This window comes from Bison bison, unplaced genomic scaffold, assembly GCF_000754665.1.
Source record: "Bison bison bison isolate TAMUID 2011002044 unplaced genomic scaffold, Bison_UMD1.0 scf7180017855170, whole genome shotgun sequence".
NCBI lineage: Eukaryota > Metazoa > Chordata > Mammalia > Artiodactyla > Bovidae > Bison > Bison bison.
The window spans coordinates 20,728-21,389 of record NW_011485743.1 but is presented as its reverse complement, the minus strand read 5'-3'; positions in this window follow the sequence as shown (position 1 = coordinate 21,389).

Here is a 662-nt window from a genome sequence, read left to right as displayed (position 1 = left end):
ACTCATGTCCATCAAGTCGGTGATGCCATCCAGCCATCTCATCCTCTGTCGTCCCCTTCTCCTCCTGCCCCCAATCCTGCCCAGCATCAGGGTCTTTTCCAATGAGTCACCTCTTCGCCTGAGGTGGCCAAAGTATTGGAGTTTCAGCTTCAGCATCAGTCCTCCCAATGAACACCCAGGACTGATCTCCTTTAGAATAGACTGGTTGGATCTCCTTGCATCCAAGGGACTCTCAAGAGTCTTCTCCAACACCACAGTTCAAAAGCATAAATTCACCCAAAGCAATCTATAGATTCAATGCAATCCCTATCAAGCTACCAACGGTATTTTTTACAGAGCGAGAACAAATTCACAATTTGTATGGAAATACAAAAAACCTCGAATAGCCAAAGCAATCTTGAGAAAGAAGAATGGAACTGGAGGAATCAACCTGCCTGACTTCAGGCTCTACTACAAAGCCACAGTCATCAAAACAGCATGGTACTGGCACAAAGACAGAAATATAGATCAATGGAACAAAATAGAAAGGCCAGAGATAAACCCACGCACCTATGGACACCTTATCTTTGACAAAGGAGGCAAGAATATACAACGGAGAAAAGACAATCTCTTTAACAAGTGGTGCTGGGAAATCTGGTCAACCACTTGTAAAAGAATGAAAC